General features: G+C 39.6%; 1 long non-coding RNA gene across 6 annotated transcripts in view; it reads right to left on the reverse strand.

Annotated features, from left to right (window-relative positions):
* Positions 1–21842, reverse strand: part of LOC125690432 (uncharacterized) — a 43319-nt gene that overhangs the window by 12581 nt on the left and 8896 nt on the right. For 4 of the 6 annotated variants that reach the window (XR_007375678.1, XR_007375674.1, XR_007375676.1 and 1 more), the window contains exon 2: positions 8462–11159. This is a non-coding gene — a long non-coding RNA (uncharacterized LOC125690432). The remainder of the gene's footprint in view (positions 1–8461; positions 11160–21842) is intronic. The other 2 variants (XR_007375677.1, XR_007375675.1) reach the window with 2 other exon arrangements.

Below are 21842 nucleotides of genomic sequence, written 5' to 3' on the forward strand. Positions count from 1 at the left end.
GATTAGTTCTGCTATTAGCTAGGGTCTTGCAAACATTGTCACAATATCACAGAGAAATAAAGGGCATTAAGGATGGTCCCCAGATGAACTTTTCTCATATGTCTGAGTAAAGAGCTATTGTTAGAAAAGAGTGTCTTAGTTTCATTCGGGACAGAATTGTTTTCTTCAGAGTGTCTGGTATGATGTGGGAAAGCGTTGGAGGTAGAAGGCTGTTGTATGGATTTCTGCATGACGAGTTGCAGAAGCTACTGAAGGAAAGGGTGAATTGAGCCAGTTTGCAGAAGTAAAGGCCATCCAGCTGGCTTTAGGCATTGCTGAATAAGAGATGTAGCCGGTGCTCTACCTCTACACTGACCCCTGGATGGTGGCAAATGCCCTCTGGGGTGGTTACAGCAATGGAAGCACAGCTGGCAGTGCAGGGGCAAACTCATCTGGGCTGCTGGATATGGAAAGATACTGCTGCTGATAGAGAACATGGGTGTAAAGATACATCACATACCCAAGAGTTGTGCCACTGAAGAACACTGAAACAACCAGCAGGTGGATCAGTCCTCTAGGATTGAAGTTGCTCAGATAGATCTGGACTGGCAAGAGAAGGATGAACTATTTCTAGGTCGATGTGGCCATGACACTTCAGGCCATCAAGGAAGAGATGCAACCAATAGATGAGCTCAGGACTGGGGGGTGGGCTTGACTGTGGATGCTATTGCACAGGTTGTCCATGACTGTGAAATGTACCATAATTAAGCAAGCCAAGCGAATAAAGCCCCTTTGGTATGGAAGACAGTGGCTGAAATACATATATATAGGGAGAGCTGGCAAGTAGATCATATCACATTCCCACAGACTCACCATGGCAAATGCCATGTGCTTACAGTGGTGGAAGTAAACACTGAAAGGCTGGAAATATATCCTGTGTGCCATGCCACCACTCAAAATGCTATCTTGGGTCTTCAAAAGTAAGTCTTGTGGCAACATGTCACCCCAGAGAGAATTGAGTCAGACAATGGGATTCATTTCTGAAACAATCTCATAATCACCTGGGCAGAACAGCATGGCACTGAATGGGTCCAGCACATCCCCTATCATGTACCAGCCTCTGGGAAAATGGAACGATACAATGGATTGTTAAAGACTGCGTGGAGAGCAATGGGTGCTGTGATATTCAAACACTGGGACACGGGCTAAAGCCACCTGGTTAGTCAACACTCAGGGATGTGCAAATTGAACTGGTCCTCCCCAGTCAAACCTCCTGCATATAGTAGAAGAGAATAAAGTCCTGGTGGTGCATATAAAGAACGTTATGAGCATGACAGCCTGAATTATTCCTGCCTCAGGGAAAGGCAAGTCTATTGGTCAGACTGCTTTTACTCAAGGACCTGAGTGGTGGGTAATGCGGAAGGATCGGGATGTCCACTGTGTACCTCAGGGTGATTTGATGCTGGGTGAGAACAGCATAATTTAAACTACATGTAGCTAAACTGTTACATAATACCAAATCATCATTATTATGATTATTATGTGTCTTGTTAAAAGTAGTACAGTAGGAATTACTCAAGTTAAAAAAGAACAATCTCTGAAGGAACCAGAACTAGCTTCTGCATGCAGTAACCCAACACTGAATCATCCCTCCCTGAATGACTGCTAATGACAGATAGAGTCCAAAGTTATGAACTAAATTAATAACATGGACAATTTACATGGATGGCCCATAGACTATGGGAATAATATGTGTGCATGTATCTACCAAAAAGCAAGATAGATGATGGTGATTAGCTGCGACATGTAGAAATGGTAGGACCAGAGCATGATGTAGATGGTATGGAATAAGGGGTGGATATTGTCTTAGTTTCAGCTGGGATAGAGCTGTTTTCTTTGGAGTGTCTGATACCATGCTGTGTTTTGGTTCTAGGGGAAAAACAGTGTTGATAACACACCAATGCTTATAGTTGCTTGCTGAGCAGTGCTGTACAGAGACAAGGTCATTTTCAGTAAAGGGCCCAAGTAGCTGGGAGGGAACAGAATTAAGACAGCTGACTTAAACTGTCCAAAGGGATATTCTGTATTGTATGACATCACATAGGAGGAGTTTTGAATAGAGTGATAATTCATCTTTCTCTCTTCTGCTGCTCAAGGCATGGGATGGTGAACAATCATTTGTGCATTTGTTATATACATTAACGTATATATTATAATTAGTGTCGTAACTATTATCTTTTTCCTTTTCTGTATCTTACTAAATTGTTTTATTTCAGTCTGTGAGTTCTACTTTGTTTTTTCCTGATTCTTTCCCCAGTCCCTTTGGGAAGGCAAAGGAGTGGGTGAATGACTGTGTGGTGCTCAGCCACCTGCTGGGTTAAACCATAAGAGAGAAAATTTAATTAAAAAAATGACTCAGTAACCTGAAGCCACCAGAACAAGGTGCCCCATCTTCAGAGGTAGCTGTGACTCACCTTCATTGAAGTTGACATTGAAGTGGTGGGAATATTTAGTTCTGATATAATTCCTCCTTAAGCCAGTAATGCATATACTCATCACACCTGACATATCTCAATATAGCCTTTAGCCATCTAATTGGAAATGAGAAAATAATTTTCAAAGTAACTGCATTTCAGTTATTAACTTTAGAGTCTTGCTATTCTGCTTTGTGTTCCAGTAGTCAGTTTGCCAAGGAGATACAGAAGAGCCAGAGAAAAATATGAGTAGTTGAAAAAGAAAGCACTGTCATGATTTAAAAGAGGTTGCTGGCATTTACAAATTTCTGTGTATTCAGATTCAGTATTTTCAAATATGAAGATCATCATTTAATATTAATATTGAAACTCTATGCTGGTTAGGGCCCTTCTTCCAAATCTGGAGATACAAAGACACATTCAGTCCCTGCCCAGAGGTGCTTGGAAATAATATCCTGTCTGTATAACTTGAAATAGAAAGGTGTTTATTTTTACAACAGTAAGTGCTTAACAAGCAGTATCTAAACCAAAACTATTATTTCAAAAGTATTTAGAATAATATTTTAATTATCCCAATGTTTATAGAGTTGAAAAAGCAGGAACTTTTAGCTACTAATAATGGCAGTCTCCAATACTTGTAATTTTTTTAAAAATCCGGAGACCAGTATAATGGTTTAGGCTTGTTAAAAAAGAAAACAGTTGGACAGAGCAGCTCTTCCACTGCAGAATTTAGCTTAGAGAACTGTAAACAAACCAACATTCTCTTCAGGGCAATTTACACCTATCAGCCTTCAGAAATTTGTACTGTTAAAGAATTTTGGGGAGTTTTACTATGCCAAGTCAGAAAACACGGGAAGTTATTTATATGACCAGCAAAAAGACAGTAACCACATGAAAGAGAATGCAATACTTCGTTCAGGTTATGTGGGAATACAGAACGTCAAAAGTAGCAAGGATAAAAGTAAGTGTCTGGACCCAGGAAATAAAACGGCCTCTTCAGATAATTCTTATCACCACAAACACTGAGGAGCATCCAGCCTTTATCATCAGTCAACCTCACTGTCATCTGATTCTTGAGAAATGCATCATTCAAGGAGTATCTGTGATACTCACAGCACGCCTGTGAATGAAGACCTAACGATTCTTTGACTACTGCGCAGCTCTTCTGGGCTCCGCAGTTTAAAAAGGAAGTTAAGATCTGCAAAAGCATTCAGCATTGGCAACAAACTGCTAACTGGGCAGGAAGGTGTGCCCTGTGAGGAGAGGCTGAGGACACTGGGCTGTCAGCCTGGATAAGGCCGAGACGTGACCTCACTGCTCTCTGCAACTTCGTGGGAAGGGGAAGCAGAGGGAGATGTGGGGCTGTGCTCAACAGGATGTGTGGGAAGGGCACAAAGCTGTGCCAGGAGAGGATCAGACTTGACATTAGGAAAAATTTCTTTACCACGAAGGTGGCCAAACCCTGGGACAGGCCTCCCTGAGAGGCATTGATGCCCCGTGCTGTCAGCCTTCCAGAGGATTAGGGCAATGCCCTCATTAATCTGCTTTATCTGGTGGTTAGCCTTGAAGAGGTAATTGGACTAAATGCTCTTCGAAGACTCCTTCCAACTGAACTCTTCTATTCTACTGTGTAACCAACACGTATGTGAGACACCAAAGAAGAGATTCACAAGTAGCGCAAGTGAAGAATAAAAAAAGCCCTGTTAGGATAATGCTACAATATGGACAGCAGAGAACAGCTAGCGTGACACCAGCACTGAGTGGAGACAGGACTCGGCACTGTACTGCCATCCCAGCCGCTCCACGCACAGTGCTGCTGCACAGCCAGCAGCTGTCCCCAGGCGCTCCCTCTCCTTGCTGTGCTCCTTGGCTGCTGAGTGGAACAGGAGTCTCATGTGCAGGGAATCTACTCCCCTGTCTGTCGTCTGGGCCCTTGCACGATCCATTCCCACAGAGCAGCTCCCGCACAGCCAGTATGAAAAAGCTAAAAGACGAAAATACGCAAGAGAGTACAGAGAGGAGAGGAAATCCCTGTTTTAATATACACCACATGCACAACATGTCTGTGCTACAGCCCTTGGGAGTCATAATTTTGAATGTCCTGACTTTTGTGTGTTTAAAATCTCAACTGCAGCATTACGACTTTTTTTTCATTTATTTTTTTTTCTTAAGGAAAGAAGAAAGTATGCTTTACTATAAAGTCAAAAAGACTAACAGATTAACAGTCAAATAAATATCATCCACACATTTATGTGCATGATTAAGCCATTGGACACTCAAGAAAATAGAACTGAGTGCATTTATTTGAATAACCTCAAAGGTATTAGGTGGTACATAAAGAAAAAAGTGACAGCAAGACATAGACCTTTTCATTGTTTAAAACAGTGCAACTCGAGTAACTCCTCTGAAACGAATAAAAAATGAATGAAAGAACAAGTGACACACATCTGAAACACTTTCTGCTTTCCCCATTCTCCCTCTACACAAAAAAGCTGTTGATTTTAATTCTTGGTGATGTACAAGATACATTACGAATATGTGTCTAGACAAAGTTCAGTGCCTTAGTGGTTTGCTAGATATCCAACACAAGATGGCACAGTGCCCACACATCCTTGTTCCATTAGGAGATCATGAAGCAAAACTACTTTTCAAATAGATAAAGAAGAAACAAAGACAAATGGTTCTTCTGTGGTGTTGTTCTTTTCCTTAAAAGCATTTAGTATTGCACTGTGCACTGTTGCTTCCACATTAAAAAAAGAGCAAGAGGACAGAATTGGTAGAGCAGATCACTTGGTATGGAAGGGTTTTGTTGTTTGTCTTGTTTTTGAAAGGACTTCTGGAGGAGCTCTGGACAAGCCCCATATGCTGAATGCCCTACTTGTAGCTGGCAAATATTAGGTATGTTCTAGGAGTCCATCCTCCGGTTTAGTTTAACCCAAATGAATGTAGTCCATATACTCCAAGACAATGAGAAGCAGAGCACAGTCAAGATGGACAGCTGGAAGTTTTGTTTCAAAAGTGCACTCCTAATTTGCCCTACAGTATTAACAAGGGCACGCAGTGTGAAGGGTGGAAAGATGACTTGGGTTGATGAATGATGCCTTCTACATTTTTCTCAGTGAAAAAGAATAAACTGTAGAAAAAGCACCTAATTTTTACTTCTTCCGTGTGTGGACACATTAATGAACCTATTATTAGAAAAGCTTCATGAAATGATTGTGATGATTCTTCCAAGGAAGCACGTATGAATTCAGACATTAGTCCTCTGTGACTCAGAGCCGGTATGATGCTTAGTCATTACTCCTGTGCTAGTGATGACAGAAAACAGTATCCAGAAGCATCCAAATACCCAATGGATCTTATTTTCACTATCTGAAACAATAGTTTCATTTAGCAATGGTGAGAGAACTGAAATGAGTTAAGGCCTTTCTGTACAGTATTACAGAATCACAGAAATGGCAAAAGGGGTTCTAAAATGATGATCATAAACAAAGAGATGATTAAAAAAGAAAAAAAAAAGTTCTGTCAAGATAAAGAAAATGTCTTAAGCCATGCAGTATTTTCCTTATGGTTAGACTCATGACCAAGACCATAAAAATAGCAAAGGTTGTAACTTCCAGACCTGCTGAAATCTGATAATTTATAATGGAAGCAATAACCACTCCTGAAACCTGCCCCGGGAGCTGGGAGCTGGGTATTGTCGTTTTTGTCATGCAGTACCACAGTATGACATCATATCATCCAGTAGATTGTATCACGTGGGAACTGGTCCATACAGCTCTCCCAGGTCACCTGATGATCAACAATGAATAAATGATAACTTACTCTCCAGCCTTCATTTGGAGAAAAACAGTTTGTTCCCCTCAAATCAAAACATGTGTCCCTCTGTGCATAAATGCACTGTTCATTGCTCCTAGAGGACTGCATGGACACTCATGGGGTTTGCTTAATGCAGTCTTTCACCCCTATTCCACATTGCTCACTGTCATATCCCAGAGCCTGCAATCCATGCCTTAAGATTTATTTAATGAAACCACCATTCTTGTGGACTGCTGTTCAACCTGCACACTGCACTTAATGAGAAAAACTACAGAAAATCCAGCAACGTATAGGACAGCCAGAGCACCATATGAGGCACCATACAAGGCTCAGAAAAATCAAACACTAAATATAACTAGTCTGTTTCAGAGTGCAGCAGTCCTGAGAATCCTGGGTAAGTCTACTCTTCACTTGATAGTCCGTGAGCTAGACATTATGTCTACAGTGCATACAGCTAACAGCATAAGTGTATTAAGAACATCTTAGTTTCTTTAAAGGGAACTCTTCCATGTTCTCTTAATAGGAAACTCCTGGGTATCTGAGAAGAAAGACAAAGCCATTCTTGGATCTGTAATTGCAAGGGAAAATAGTGAAGGGAATTCCATGATTGTGTCACCTGGCACACCAGTGCAAAGGAGGATCACTTGAACCAGTTCTGTTCAGCTGTTCTTTGGGAAGAAGCAATAGGTGAGTGTGCAGTGGGCTACTTACGTAGCCTCTAGAACTTGAGCTACACATTCAGCACAAACTTGGAAAACTTAGGAGAGAGCAGTGTCTTGAGACACAGTTTGACCTACCAGGAAGGTAGGCAGAGTGCAAACAGCTTCTTCCACCTCTTCATGCTCATTATCCCCATGGCATCTTTATCTGCATTGCCTGTTCCAGCCAACACAGGTAGCTCCAGACCTCCTATATAGGGGAGTATGAGCCGCATGATGAAGTGTCAAGTTCTAGAAAATCAAGCTACAAGGCCAGTGTAGTGCCAGATGGCTGTAAATTGTTTTCTCTGGCAACAAAGTACTGGTCTGAAAGCCTGTGAATACGTTATTATGAATTCTGCTTTCCTACAGCAGGTTGGGAACACGGTCAGGTTTATTGGCACCATTCAGGTGACTGCTAGTCACAGAGCAAATGGTTTAATAAGTAGATTTGTTCAAACATTTATGTCTCCATTCCCTGAGGACTAAGTGAGATTAAAAGCCGTTATTAGTCATAATAAAGATTAACTGCCTGAATAAAGATGGACTCCAAGCTACACTACAATGCTCTTTTACAGATAAAACCAGTCGATGCTATGAAAATAAGAGCACTCTTTGGCAAGAAATGAAATTAAAGCATGTTGAAAATATTTAAAGCAATATAAATTACAATAATAGAAATCCTTAATTATCCTAACATATTACTGAGAGGGATTTCATTAACTCCTTCTGAAACAAATCATTTCAGTTATCCAATAAAAATTTTAACGAGCAATCTAAACTGGAAGTGAACTAAACCATAACTTCTGCAGATTTCTCATAACTAATCACAGAATGTGACCTGCCAGTTATCTCTGAACTGCAAGCTTAACATATAGGATACTGCTTCGAAAGCATCTGAAATTCATCAACCACCTATTTCGGTGCAGTTTTAGAACTCCAGCTTTAGAATTTCCAGCTCCAGTTTTAGAATTTCCAGCTTCTTGCTGAAAATGCAAGAAATTCAGTTGCCACAAAGCCAAATGGGAGTCAAATACAAGAATATAAAAATCCTTTCTGCAAAAACTTTAAAAAGAAAGAACGACAAATGATAACAACAAATACCACACCAAACACCACTGTTCACTGAAAGATTGAGCTAGCCAGTACTTACGTTTAACTTTACAATTGTGAACTTGCAATCAGTTATGCAGATTTCCCCTGGCAAGCCATAACTGAACTTCACTCACTGGGGCACTAACTTGAGTCTCTCTTCTTTAGCATCAATTTTCATGAAATGCATAAGACCTTAATAGTTCTGAGACCTCTAATCCTCAGTCAAATTTAGTTAAAATTGACTACCAGGTTCAGAAATTACTTATAAGACTGTTAAACAAGCAGATGGAGGAACAAAAGAGCAGTGCAATCAATAATTTGCTTTTCCTTATAAAAACAGTTTAAAAGAAAACAGGCAGATAGAAAGTAGGGCATGAGTCAAGGAAAAAGTTCTACCTGATGTTCCTATTTGATTATCAGGAGTCTTCAGAAGAAGGTGCTGGAAATGGCATCCCTTGAAACATTTCAGACTTTACTTAACAAAGCATCTGTGAATATATTATAATAAATAACCCTTCAGTCAACGTATTCTTATAGTGAATAATAAAGCACTTTCAGTAGAATTGGTCAGCTTTAAACAGAGATGATTCCTTGCCATTTCTCTCAGGAGAGCAAATGTATATGCATACATATAAAATTTTATTGAGATATGAAACAATTCCTAAATGAAAATCTCCTTCAGTAATTTTTTTAGGAGATGAAAAAATACATCACTATATCAGAATGGTAATATATAAGGCTTAAAAAGAAAATTTCTATGTTAAACAAAAATTTGTCCATGTTGGATGCCATACTCTATCACCAATGCAAATAATTGGTTTTACTTAACATTTATAACCAAATGAGTCATCCTGTTTATATGTCCTTTGTCATTAACCATGCTCAAAACAATCTTAATCATCTCCAAAAGGTACGTATACATACATCTTTATTGACAAGAATGCACCATGTCAGTTAATAGAAACCTCTTGGTTTGTACGGCTGCTACCTGCTAACGTTGTGTTCCTCAAAAAAAAAAGGGAAATTTTCTTTGCTTAGTCTGTTACTGTAAAACAAACTAATTTTTTATTTCAAATCATATTCTTCTTAGGAACTTTATCCTTAAATATCACCTTTGCGGAAATTCCTTAACACTTGGAACTGTGTTTCATTTTCTTTTGCAGACCCAACTACAGCAGTCTGCAATTGCTCTGAATCCTTCAGTGTACACAATGGCAATAACATTTGGTCCTGTAAATGCAACATGCATTGCAGGTCATCACCTAGCAGGTGGTGTGAAGCTTCTGAAATCACAGAACCTAAATGCATGGTCATGTAGTATGTTACAAAAAGCCCCAAAAACATTCATTGGCACATGCAGCCTGGCAGTTGTAACATCATAGAATGGCTTGGGTTGGAAGTCATAATAATACAGGTTGCATCAAACAAGTACTGTCTCCCTTTAAAAACAAAACTTTCCGATGTCACATTTGTACATTGATTCTGATTTTTCGCTAAGTTCTATTTTTGTATTAATCTTTTGCTTATCATCAATGGCAAAGAGAGAAAGCAGGCAATAATACAGCACACAAAAGAAAATCCCAGCTGGTTCTGGTAAGCAACAGAAAACATGCCCTTTCAGGACATTTTTAGATGACTCTACAATGCTTTTGAATTTTGATGTGCTTACCTTGAGAACAGTAGGGGTTAGAAGGCACCTCCAGAGATCACCGAGTCCAACCCCCTGCAAAGCAGGCTCCCTACAACAGGCTGCACAGGTAGGCATCCAGGTGGGTCTTGAACATCTCCAGAGGAGAATCCACAGCCTCCCTGGGTAGCCTGTTCCAGTGCTCTGTCACCCTCACTGTGAAGAAGTTCCTTTGTATATTGGTGCAGAACTTCCTATGCTCATGTTTATAGCCATTTCCCCGTGTCCTGTCATCACAGCTAGCTGAAAAGAAGTTGGCCGTGTCCCTTTCACTCTCACACTTAAGGTATTTATAAACATTAATAAGATCACCTCTGAGTCTTCTTTTCTCAAAGCTGAACAGACTCAGTTTGCTCAGCCTTTCCTCATAAGGGAGATGCTCCAGGCTCTTTATCATCTTTGTGGCCCACCACTGGACTCTCTCCATGAGATCCCTGTCTTTTTTGTACCAGGGAGCCCAGAACTGGGTACAGTACTCCAGGTGAGGCCTGACCAGCTCAGAGTAGAGGGGGAAAGATCATCGCCCTCGACTTGCTGGCCACACTCCTTTGAATGCACCCCAGGATCCCCTTGGCCTTCTTGGCCACCAGGGCACACTGCTGGCTCATGGCCAACCTGTCATCCACCAGGACTCCCAGGTGCTTCACAGAGCTCCTCTCCAGCAGGTCACATCCCAATCTGTACTCATACTTGTGGTTTTTCCTTCCCAGGTGCAAGACTCTACACTTGCTTTTATTAACCCCCATTTGGTTTCTTACTGCCCAGCTCTCCTGCCTGTCCAGGTCTTGCTGAATGGCAGCACAGCTTTCAGGTCTTTCAGCCACTCCTCTCAGCTTTTTGTTGTCGGCACACTTGCTGAGGGTGGACGCTATCCCCTCATCAAGGTTGTTGATGAAGATATTGAACAAGACCAGACCCAGTACTGACTCCTTGGGAGCACTGCTAGTCACAGGTCTCCAATCAGACTCCGCACCACCAATCACCTCCCTCTGAGCTCAGCCAGTCAGCCAGTTCTCAACCCACCTCACTGTCCACTCATCTATCCCACACTTTCTCAGCTTCGTTCTCAGGATGTCATGGGAGACAGTGTTAAAAGCTTTGCTGAAGTCAAGGTAGAAAACATCCACTGCCCACCTACCCAGCCGGTAATGCCATCACAGAAGGCTATGACTCTTGTCAAGCATGAGTTTCCCTCGGTGAATCCATGCTGACTACTCCTGATAGCCTTCTTTTCTACCAATTGTTTGGAGAGGGCATCCAGAAAAAGCTTTTCCATCACCTTTTCAGAGTCAGAAGTGAGGCTGACTGGCCTGGTAGTTTCCCAGATCCTGCTTCTTGCCCTTTTTGAACACTGGACTGACACTGGCTATCTTCCAGTCTTCAGGCACCTCTCCTGTTCTCCAAGACCTGTCGAAGATGATAGAAAGCGGTTCAGCAATCACCTCTGCCAGCTTCCTCAGCACACGTGGATGCATCCCATCAGGGCCCATGGATTTGGGCACACTGATGCCATCTAGATGCTCCTGGACCACCCCTTCCTCAACCAAGTCCATTACATACTGTAAGCCAAAGTCTTAAAAGGGGAAACTCCACTCCTGCTCAAGTCTCTGGTGTCTTCCTGCCTTCAAACCTTTCCATCAACTCCAACAGAAGCAAGGTTTTATCAGCAGATTTTACAAAAGAGGTTGCACATATTACTGGAGCTGTGTCAGTACCAGCTGAGTCAGTTCTTGCTTCAAGTATCAGTTTAATTTCAAGGCCTGACAGAAAGCTGTGTGGAAATGCAGAGCCCCAGAAGGAGGCTCAAGGAAGCTCCCCATCTCACCCTACTGAGTGACAGCCCTGTGCCAGGGCCAGTGCACTTTCACACGACTGCAAACAATTTCCTCCACTCCTGGCATTAGATCGTAAGGGCCAGCAACTGCTGAGCAGACGACAGAAAGAATCCTGCCTGTGAACTACACCAGAGTTCTGACAACAACACTGAACCACCTATGCAAAGGAGAGGAACAGCTCAGAAAACACAAAGTTAGTTGTGTATTGCTATGAATCTTCCAGCCCATCATGCCTACAGGAACAATATTATTTTTTTCTTTCAGTGCAGCTGATGAAAACTGACTGATATTTGGCAGCCAAATAACTGTTTTGTGAAACTTGCAGACTGAAAGTCCAGAATGCTGCTTGGTTTTGCCAATACCTCTTCATGACAGCCCTCAGCACAATCACAGCCTTTTCTCTTTCTGATCAAAACGCTGCACCAACACCAGGAGCTTGTCAAATAACCAAGACATGCAGCCCCAACCCACAGAGGACAGAGGACAGCAGAATAACTGAAAACAGTAGTGACGCCTCCTTGGAACGGTACAGTGTGAGATGAAATGTCATTTAAAACAAAGTGGAAAATGATGTTATTTCAATGCAAAGTGAACTGAAAGGTGCCACTTTGTCCAGCTATCCTACATGTCTGTCAATTGCCTCTAACTTACTGAATAACAACGACAAAAAAAAGTTTCCTCCATTCCCTGCACTTCAGTAAATTAAATCACTCAAGCAACTGTTTACCAGATAAGCAGAACCTACAACTGCCTCTCATAAACTCAGTGTAACTAACGTAAATAGGAAAATATACAGTGTTATCAGTGAAATCTGAAATACAAAGACATTGAATTGGATTCCAAGGTAAATTATACTCTATAAAAGGAAATAAATGAAGAAGTGAATTTTATTTCAATGAGCTGAAGTGGTTGTTTCCAAGGCAGTGTGTTGAATCATCCCTTACTTTCAAGCCTTCAGCTTTAGGAGTAGCCCAACCATGCATTTACTAACAATTGATAATTCAATTTAATTTCTGGTAGCAAAGTATGCTTACAAGTATGCTAAAATAAGAAGGAATGAGACAGCTAGTAATATGCATGCAAACATGAAAATATTCTATCAGAGAGTCTACTATTGCTCTGAAGCTTTTGCAAATTAAGTTGTACTGTAAACTCTGGGGAGCTAGTATCTGCAAGAAGTTCTGCTTTTGGCTATTTCATACCAGCTTCTGGTATCAAGACAAGCAGCTCATCACCCTAACGGCTTCATTACAAAAAACAGATAGTGCCTTTATTCATGCCAACATTGTTTAAATTATCTTTAACATTTTCATAAAGGGATATCATTAAACTTTGCACCTTCATACCTGAACTGAAAAGGGCAAAGCCTTCAGGGTTTTCAGACAGCTCTGCACTCACCTTTCCCTTCAATCACAGCACTTACTCAACACCACTGTTAAAGTATAAGTATTAGACCTTTACTTCATCACTGTGGGAAAAGAAATATGAACAAGTTCATTTCTACTTTTGTATTTCTCAGGATTTCAGCAATTCCTAAGGTCTGATACACATTAAGGTCTTGTTAGAGACTGCTTGTAGGTTGGTTGCCAAAGGGATCAAATGAAATTTCTTGAAGCTTCATCGATCACATGGACGCACCTTTTCTTTTTTAGAGGATGTATTTTTTCTTGACGGGTTTCCAGTGTTTTAAAACTCTATATTAAGGCAAATTTATAATCATTTCAGACAAAATTAGGATAACTACAAGACTCAGCACAGAAGCCCACAAAACACACAGCAACTGTCCAGAAGCACTTTGATGTTGAATTTCTTTAACCTGTATGATGGTATTTTCAACTGCAGATATACGAGGTAACATTTTATTAATGGAGTTCATAGTACTAGATTTTAAGGTTTGTTGCACACAATCAGGTGCAGTCAAATACCTCTTCTTAAAGCTTGGTTTCTGTTTTTTCACTTGTCATAGCTGAACTGTAGCATCAACAGATCCTTGCACACTCACACTGTAGCAACAGCCAGACCCACACACTCTTTTTGCAATTATATCTCCTTTTATCAGTTCTCCTTATCTATGAGGGCTGCTCTGAAAGTAATGCCTCCTGTTTCATTATGTCAGCCACGACATCAGAGGGGGATGTTGGTGGTATGGCAGTAGAGGTTGTACCTTCCCACCAGTATTCCTTTACATTTTCTTGTTATGTGACAGATGGCAGCAGAGGGGCACACTGACAAAATGGCATCTGATATGGAAGTGCCTATGAAGCAAAGGTGTGGAATTGAATTCACCCATACACAAAATATTGCACCCACTGACATTCATCAACACTTGCTGAATGCTGATAAAGACCAAGCAGTGGATTTGAGCACAGTGAGGTGGTAGGTGATGCATGTCAGGAGTAGTGACAGTGACAGTGGGTCACCTCTGCTGCTGCAGGTATTTACAAGCATGGCATGCAGGCTCTTGTTCAACACTGGCAAAAATGCCAGGCTAATTGTGGTGACTACATTGAAAAATAGCGTTTTGTAGCTAAGAACTTACTCTATCATAGTGTTATTGTGATCTTTGTACCTGATGTTGTTTCCATGGAAATCAATAGGAGGCATTGCTTCGAGAGCCACCCGCATACTTTTATTTGGTTTCTGTAGAAAAAGAGATATTCAATACCCTTCAGGTAGACACATACCTGATGGGCTGCCTAACATGTAAATGTTGATCTACTTGACTTTCAGCTGCATTTCCTGGCATCTAGCTTTCTCATTGTCTGATAGATGAACAAATACTTTTATGGGCAGCATTCAGTCCCAGGAACCACTGTGGAAGTTTTTCCTTCTGATATTTCTACTCTACTTTCCAGGTTGCCTGAACTGGCCTACAGGTTGAGCTGTTACAGAGAGACTAACAGAACTATCTGCATGCCTGCAGACACCTTACTTCTCAGCAAACTTAAGCTAACTAAGTCTGATCTCAGGAGTAAACTACACGTGAAGCAATGGCTGTTGAATGTAAGAATAACTATTCACAGGAACAATTTAACTAAGGCTTTGCAGGATCACTCATAGGCAAATGTTTAAGACAATCTTTTGCTTCTTAACTAGCTATCTCCCAGCTTCCTCTATTTTCAACTCCTTTAAAGCCACTGAAGCCTAATGTAAAGGTATGTGGGACTTCAAATCTTTGGCAAAGAAAAACCTCATACACTTGAAAATCTTCCTTGAAGTGCTCCCTATCGATACCTGAAGGAAGAATGAGAGGGACAGAAAAGAAGGTTTATCCAATTATGTAGCATTACTGAAATTTTAAAGTCAGCATTTTCTCCTAAAATAGGAAATCATGTATGGAAAATGTTTCAAGTTTCAGGCAGAAAAGTAGCAAACTAAAAATCAACAATATAATGCATATCAAACAATAAGATAAGCTCTTAATAAACAATAAGAAGCTCTTAAAAGAATACTTAGAGGCATTATAATATTCACCAAAATTAATTTTTCAAATTGTGTGGGTTTATGAATGTAAAAAAGTGGAAACAGAAGATACCAGTGCTACAGAATCTAGAGTATAATCTCCCAAAAGTCTGCAGTGTAAGCAGCAATTTCTTGTGAAACCCATGTTGTACTTAAGCTTACGTGCCATGAAATTTTATCTGTAATTTCAGACCTGCAGCTTCTATTACTTCACAGCAATCTCATTCCCAGTCTTCTTATCCCTTAACAATGCTGTCATTATCTCAAAGGCACCAATCCCTGAAATGTCTCCCTGTGATTTCCAAGAAAGCTGGACATAGTTCCATATGAACTGTATTTCTCTTGTACACTGCCATGCATTTTATGCCCAAGTTAAATACCAAAATCCCTAACAGACACCAAAATTCCTAGAAACCACTTTTTGCTCTGACTTTATTCCTGAAAAGCAATCCTGAATAGAAGCAAGCAAATCTAATAAAACAGTTTTTGGAAAATTTTGCCCATTAATAAAAGATAATAAACGTTTAACTAAAGTAGAACAAGTGTGCTCAGTGAAAACTGAAGCTTGGAAAACCAGATGGGAAGCTAGATGCTAAACGGTATGCTACAGAAACAGGACCAGAAAAAGCAAATCCATATCAAATGGGAAAGAGAAAATGTCCTGTTAATATTCACAATTAATGTGGACAAGTCTAAACAGCTGCTATATCATAAAAACTGCTGATTTATCTGCAAACTTTTCTTGGAGGAACACAGGGGACAGAATGTTATGCTTTAGTAGAAGTGTGAGCAAGACATAGGGCTAACTCCCTAGGGCCTCAGCAGTGCAGTCTCCCCCCATTAGCAAGATGTGATGCAGCACATGCACTTCAGGAATTGCCATACGTTCACACAGCCTCCTCCATCCCGCCTGCTGCTGCATTTGGCAGCTAGACAAACCAGAAGGTGTTGGCAAAAGCAGAAAAGTTCAAGAGGAAACCACAGTTTCTCCAAAGAGCAGAGATAGCAGCCCCACAAAACAAGTGCATGTGCACAGGACACCCAGAACAATAAATGTATGGTGTACAGCATGTACATATCCAGTGGGTGCAAACCTCCCGCGTATCAATGTGATTTACAGAAAATCTTCCCAATGCTTTTGCCACTTGTACTGTTTTGTTCAGGAAGCTCATCTTTCTCTTAGCAAAGAAACTTCAATTTAAAGTGCTAATTTCATGTGATCGTAAGAGTTTATTGTTAAGCATAATTCTTGTACACAGGGAAAAAAGCACAACCTAGATTAATTACAAGAAAACTGTGAACATAATTTGCTCAAGCTGTGCATGCATGCATAAGAAGATCTTTGACATACACACACCTGTGACAATTACATTGTATTTGAAGCATATGAAATTATCTTCAGATTTAGATGGGATCACAGTATTAGAAATATTATATAAATATATTATTGTTAAAGTCATGCTGTGCCTCCTGACCAAATTTCTTTAAGGTTTGATGCAAAGATTGAGAAGACTTCACCACACCCAGGAACACTCTGAACTGTCTTGGGAACGCACTGCCCCAAGCAATAGCTCTTTTCAATATCTACGTGCAAGAATATGTTTGAGTTTTCACTATCCTCTGGATTTGTTCCCAGAATAATTTCAGAAAATTTCCAGACCTTTCTGCATAATTAAGCTTTACTAAAATGCCCTTTAGGAATATACTGTAGAAGCAGAGGGATCACAAACACTGGACTGCAGCACGAAACAGATTATTAGTTAAGTCAGCAATTAAACACACACTTGTACTTCCCCAGAACTTTTCTTTTTTGTTAGGAAGCAATGAGTGAATGGATGAAGAACTAACATCACTTGTTTTGGTCTTCTGAATAGTTTTAGTTCCTTCTGTTGCATCTAACTGTACTTGTCTGATATCTCCGTCCTGCTTTCATCCATGATGTTTGCCAAGTCCGTGCTAGCGATACAATGGTCTGCCTTACTTGATTAAGTAATTAATTAGTTTTCACAGCACCTTCTTTTTGATGCACAAACAGAAGTATGCTTCCTAAAACAGCTCTTTGGCCTTTTTTAAAGGAGCAGCCATTAGGGATTTAGTGAGCAAATGGGCTATTCCGAACAATAAGGTGACAAAAGAGAGAAGTCAGTGTTGAACATCAACGCCTATTAATTCTATTTCCCTTAGGAATTCTACTAGTTCTGTTTTCCTTGACATTACAGAAGATAGATAAGTGTGAATTATACTCTACCCGAGCTGAATATGGAAATATGTTAAAAAGCAATACCTCTGCAATCAGATTTCCCAGGTCCTGCTCTCTCAATCAGCTTCTCTTCTATCTCACATATAATTTTAATCAAAACTTTTCAGCACTGAAAAGGGTGAAATATATTTATGAATCAAAGACCTGTTCCCAGTGTTGGCCACTTGATTTTCCTGTGAAAGTTTCTAAAATGCTGTAACAGAAATTGATTTTTAGAAGTATTTAATGTAAAAAAGTACTTATTTACTGTATTGAACTAATTTTCTCACTACAGTAATTTTATATTTGTATCTGCATAATTACGGATCAAAATTTACTTAGAATATTTTCATATGAAAGTTTAAATATTGATAGAGGAGAATGTTTGTAAGTAAGTGCAGTTATATTCAAGCAAATGTTTCTAAGACAGAACACTGATGTGCAGTTAAATAGCTTGGCAGTCAAGAGAGACAGTATTTCAACAATTCTTCAACCTATTGTTATCTCAGCACAAAAAGGCTGATACTCCCTTTATGGAAAACACTTCTTAAGTCCCCAGTGTATATAACACATACAGCAGCATTTTTGGCTCGTTAAAAATCACATGAGATTAATGTCTATTTTTGACGTTAAAGACAGTTAACTCTACTAAGACTTCTAGGTAAGTTTCTGATCTACCCAAGAACTCCAAAAAAAGTTATCTTTCAGTGAAATGCACATATGATGAGAAAAACACACAGTACATAACAATTATGTAATACAGACTAGTTTTTGCTAATTTTATTCATGATTTCATTCTAAATGAGCACTCTTAATAAACTGATTTTATTTTAGGATACAATCATCTAGCTTAATTCAATATTAGAAGGAGATAAAGCATTAATAAACACATGCATTTTTTACTGTTTTGTAAATGAATATTGAATAGAATACTGCCACCTTTTGGCTATGATCTGGACTTAAAATATGACTTCTTTGTAGAACTTTTAAAAACATTTGACATAACAATTATTCTAAAGCATTCAGTATGTCAACAGGCTAATGTTATGCTCATCATTAGCATATTGTTGATGTAAGCATGAAAAGTCTTATTCTTAACTGCTCCGTATTATCCCATTATTTCTCGATAATGAGCAAGCACTTTCACAAGAGCTTTTGTCTTTAACAGAAAAGAAGCAGGCAGAGTTTTGACATCAAACTAATGGAACTACTACTTTATAGTCATGGCAGTTCCCTTCTGCTTAGAGTAACAGGACAATGCCTTCACGTAACTCTAAGAGCTTTATAGACACTGATTGACTGATTCTCAGGCAATTCTTATTGGAGAATTCTTCAGTATAATATTAACGTAAAAGCACTTAAAAACACAGGTGAAAGATGCATAAGTCTTTCAGTAGCCCTCCAAAAGAAAGGCTCTAAGGTTTCTTACTGAGAACAAATGATGCCACTAGAAAAGGCAGTGCAGAAGAATATGGGGCCTGGGATTTGCGGATAATCTCTAGCAAGTGTCCCAAGTCATTGCAGAGAGATTCTCCCAACTGTGAGCTAATCAGGTTTCAATTTAATTCATTTATGTTGAATAAATTAAAAAAGAGGATTTGATCCATCTTTTGGGATGAGATTCCTGATTAAAAAGTTTAGGAAAACAAGCACTCCCCTTTTTTGTTTCGGTATTTGTTTTACTAATTGGTGTAACTGCCTATAAAGCTATGTGGAAGGGCTATTGCCTAACTAAAGGGTATTTTAATTAAATCAAACCCTGTAAGCCTACAGCATGCTTACTGCGAACTCAGCTACCTAAACTCTGTAAATAAAAAAGTAACTTGATGAAAAATACAAAGAAAACTCTGAATTCCTCAAAAGAAGAAAGGTTGTTACACAACTCCCTACAGATTGCCAATGCTGCAGTTAAGTGGAATATGCTTTTCAATAATAAGCATTTTCATCCGATTATGCAACCCCTACAATTCTGTGATTCTGTGATTTTGTGATAAAGTATGTTAAAAAGCAATAACCACAAATCCTTTTGCTACTGCAAAGACGCAGTTAATGTTTCAGTCTTTATCTTAGCATTCCAAATAGCTTCTGTAACTGTGATATAGTTTATTAAAGTTTTTAAGCAGGGGGAATTTGCTAGACTGGAAACTTCCATTTCCATCTGTAAGTATAACCATTTGAAATGCATGCTGAGGACATTTTGGAATTGCAAACCATCATTCGCATTTACAGGAGATCAAATGGCAGAATACACAACTCATTTTAACTAGTAATACATTAGGTTTCCTTCTTACACAGATCCTATTTAAAACATCTTCATTGTTTTGAGTATTGGCGATTGGCATATGCAGTTTCTCTTTCAATACAGAATGGCCATCCTATTTTTCTTAAACTGTGCGGTCTTCTCTGTGCTGGCTCTGTTTTCTGTATTTACACAGAAAACCATTTCTTCATAATTAAGCAAACGAGTAAACAATTTCAGCTTAGACACTTTTTCCATCTGCCCTATCCAAAACCATTTAAAAAAAAAAAGCAACTAAATAATCTGAAAACAACAACTAATAGTATTTTCAAGCTACTCATTTTAGAAACAACAGCTGAATTATTTAACTTTGACAAATAGCCTTCACTAACCTTTACAAATTTGCCTCTGGGGTTAAAATGACAAATGACTCTCACAATGGGACTTATTAAGCTCCTAGAATATTGTTCCAACATGGCCCTTCAGGAAATACTATTTCAAATTATATCAGCACTTCCATTTTTCAAGGGCTAACAACTCAGCTTAGAAAAAAAAAGGAAATAATAAGTTCCCACACCTTTCCTGTGGGCTTAAAGATAATGTAACATCACAAACGAAGGCTGTTTCCACAACTTAAAACACATGACCACAGTTTCATAACCGTCCTATGCGCATATGCATCGAGTGCTGCCTGAATTTTCTCAAATGCAATACTGTAAAAGATCAGCATGAGTAATTGATATGTTTTCAGTATTTTGGGAGGGGAAAGGAAAAATGGACTTCTTTTATTTCCTCAGACATCTTAAGGTAATTAAACACAGCGTGGGAAATGCTATGCTGTTGCAGGCAATAATGTTATCTGTCAGGCTAATTCTCTGGTCAAAATCTCCTATCTGTTTCTGATCTTTCAAAATCCAGTGAAATCAACAGATTCATTCCACCACCTTCAACAGCCTTTTCATAAAACTCCCTAATATTGTATCATGACACAGAGACTTTTCCACAGGATTTCCAGACATTCAGATGTAGCAGCTTTGTTAGGACAGGATAGAATTATTATTGCAACCAAAGACATTGCATTTCATTGACTGGAAAGTTCTGTAGATCAGTAACATACTATGTATACAGCAGTGAGAAAGGAAAGACAGCTCTCCCTTCTCCCTGCTTTCTGAGGCTGCATTTAGAATGGTGATTCTGAGACAGTTCTTCCCACTGTAGGCACTTACAACACTGCAGTCAGCAGCTAATCTCCCTTTATTTTCAAAGGAGAGAGAAGTCCACAACCACAGGGTGATTTCATTAATCTGAGAGTCCTCCTTCCACTGCTTGTTCCTGTTGCAAAGCATCCAACACCGAGTGGTGTTCTTGGTAGGTGCCTGTTAACAAAAAGTATCTTGACCTTATTGAATCCTTTAATTATAACAACAGTTTATCTGGTTGCATCTTCACTTTTTTATCCGTTTCTCTGGGTTTTTTGTTACAAAATCTTCCAAAGTGTTCTTGAAGCTAAATTCAAACTGCCAAGAAGAACAGCACAACTGACTCACAGTAAGAAAAGAAGAGCTGGGAAATGTGAGAATACTCGGCTCTCAAAATACCTTAGTAAAAAGCTGGGAACTGATTTTACTAAGGCTAAAAGAAAAAAGAAGGAAAATTCTTTGCCTGCTTGATACCATCCACGTATCCCACACCCTTTAGGAATGACCTCCAATCTACCTGTGCTCTGCTTCCCATGCTCTGAATGAATCTCACTCAAGAAGGCAGAGGTCTCTCCTGCATTGTATCTCAGCACCTCTGCAGCTGCATCCAGGCAGTTCTGCAAGCTCTGCTGCTTGCCTGCTGGTCCCAATCTCTCCAACAGCCAAACCCTGCCCACACATCTGGACTTCTCAGCCAAGGGAAAACAGTGCACTTAGTTCTTGTTCTGGTATGAAAGAAAGAGATGAGGTGCACAAGGAGTGCAGGGCTTTTCATAACCATGAAGAATTGGTTTCCTTTTCTGTCTGTCACCCATTTTCTGTACTTTTTCTGCCTTACCTGTCTGTAACAATTCATGCCCTGTTATGTGATCTGTTGGAGGGACAGCTGTATTTCGTTTCCCACCCATTTTTAGCCTGGTTTGGATCTGCTGTCCCCATTCCGTTTTTGCACCCCACTAAATTTGTCCTTAGCTTATTTCTTTGAGCTGTCTTTGCATAATTTATTATCTCCATATGATCTTCTAGTAATAGTCTTACACAACTTTATCTCATGTATCAATCATCCATCCTACATATTGTCCCATAATTATCACAATGAATGTAGGCTACTGCAGC

This window comes from Lagopus muta, chromosome 3 (assembly GCF_023343835.1).
Source record: "Lagopus muta isolate bLagMut1 chromosome 3, bLagMut1 primary, whole genome shotgun sequence".
Classification (NCBI taxonomy): Eukaryota; Metazoa; Chordata; class Aves; order Galliformes; family Phasianidae; genus Lagopus; species Lagopus muta.